Below are 2,371 nucleotides of genomic sequence, written 5' to 3'. Positions count from 1 at the left end.
ACCGAACTGTGAAGGTCCTAGCTTATCAACACTTAACTGAATTTTGACCAAATGTTGTTGTTTTATCGGCTAGGTTATTAAGATAATAATATGCTTGGTGGAGAGTGTTGGCCCCAGACAGAGGTATTGTTTTTCAGCTCAGTGAGTTCTCATAGGGAAAGCTGACACTGCCATCGGAACCAGGGTACCTTCTCCCCCAGGGGAAGCTCAATGTCCCATGAGCCAACACATATATTGGTCTTGGACTTGACAGGAATTCTATGTAGGAGACAAACTAGGTGTTCACCCATTTTCTTTTTCTTAAGTAAACCCAGCAAATTTGGAGGGGGCCCATATCTGGGTTCCTCTCGTTCAGAAGTGTATGTAACACTGCATGAAGGGAGGAAGACCATACCAGGACATGTCTGCCATGTTTTGATAGAAAAGAACCCAGTTTAGGGCCCAACTGTCCTAAAATGTCATTCTTAATATGATTTATCCCATTCAGAAGGCTGGCCTTGGTAGATAGGCCTGTCAAGCCATGGGTAGACAGCTTTGTGTGCCTTCCTATTGCAGCGAGAGGCAAATAGTAGTATAGTTTAGTGGGTGTCAACTACAGATTAGACAGAAAATGGATACTTACGCTTTGCCCTTCAGCCATTAAAGGAGTTTCGCAATGGCCGAATGGTGTAACAGTTAGACTGGCCTGTCTGTCTGGGATTTTCCATCAGTTTGAATTTAGGTTCACCTGCAGACTATTGTCCTTTAATTCTTCTTGGACACTACAATTAAAGTGGGTGAGCACCATCACCTTCAACAAGGGAGCAACCTCAGGTTCAATGGGTACTTGTATAGAAAGGCTTATCACCAGACAAAAGAACACGCTACCCAACTTCAGGGGTTTTGTGATATGGTGTGTTTGGTGAGAAGAATAAAATCAGTTTTAATGATTATAGTTTATAAGGCGGTGGACACTGAACCCTTAGTACTCTTCTGGCCATTCTCGAAGACATGGTTACTTCAAGGTGAAATGATCTTGGCTTGCCAAGGGTTAACGTGCTGCAGGAAAAGGGAACAATTTTCTCTCACCCTGTCAGGAGGAAAAGACTCAGCAATGGGTTTTACCTTTCCCCTCAATTTATTAGTTTTTACAGGAAATTTAACATGGTGCGTCCTTTGTACGCAGTCACTGAGTGAGGGCATTTCACGTGGAGGAAATCCTACACACCGGGAAAGGACTTAAGCAATTAGAAGGGTAACATTCACCCCCAAAAGTGCTCCATGACTTTATAAAAGGCTCCGTAGTGAATCTGTTCCAGCACTTTATAAGTGAGGAGCATAAATCTGCTTCCTGAGTAATAACTTCAGGTAAATGGGCAAAACACAGCCAAATACACCTGGTCCCAGGCAGACCCAGGAGAGTGTGCTAATCCACACTCACAGTGTCCAAGTGCCCGAGGCATACTTTCTACTCTTCTGGGACTCAAAACTGGATTTTAGCTCTCAGGAAGATTCTGTTTTATTTTGTTTTGGTGTTTCTTGACCCCTCTGAACCTCTGACAAGAGGATAACACCTCCATTCATGAGAAAAACATTTGCCATCTTTTTTTGTTTGCCTTCAACTCACCTTTTGCCAGAAAGTAAGGGGTCATATACAGTATACTGGAGGAGACTAATTTAACTAATAGGGCTTCACTGTGGGTTGACTGTTCTGAGGAAATGTTTGGGAACTGAAATTATAAACAGAAGTCCTGTGTTCAGGGTCCCTAGAGAAATACCGATGGCTCCTGTTCACTGAACACTCTGTGCCACAGGACCAGCCTGGGGCAGGAGACAGAGAGGGAAAGCCACCACTTGTGTCCAAATCGGGCTGGTGTTTAGACCAACCCAATTGTGTAGTGTGATTTTAACCATGATATATGCAAGTTGCTATTTAAGACAACTCATCTAACTAATACACCTGTGGTGACTGCGGCGAGCCTCTGAGGACAACCAGAGCTGGCTTCCAAATTCATTTGCTGACCAAGGGGCTTGGTGTGGAAAGCAGTCTGCAAGTTGCTCCCAAGAGCTGGTTCCTAATTGGAGAACCCTTTGTACCTCTGAGCTGGTGGCCCTGGATGACTTTTTGAAAAGATGGTTATTAGACCCTTCTGTTTTGAATGAGCAGGCTAACCAAGCAAAACCAGCAGTGTCCCTTGTTTAAGAAAAAGAAAGACATGGCTTAGAAAATCAGAACATGGTTTCTTGATGGAGAAATTTTACCTTGTACTTTTCTGTTTTATATATGTATGCACATACTATCATCTATCTATCATCTATCTATCTATCTATCTATCTATCTATCTATCTATCTATCTATCTATCATCTATCTATCATCTATCTATCTATCTA

This window comes from Microtus ochrogaster, chromosome 15, assembly GCF_000317375.1.
Source record: "Microtus ochrogaster isolate Prairie Vole_2 chromosome 15, MicOch1.0, whole genome shotgun sequence".
In the NCBI taxonomy this organism is placed as follows: domain Eukaryota; kingdom Metazoa; phylum Chordata; class Mammalia; order Rodentia; family Cricetidae; genus Microtus; species Microtus ochrogaster.
Note: the sequence above shows the minus strand (reverse complement) of the source record.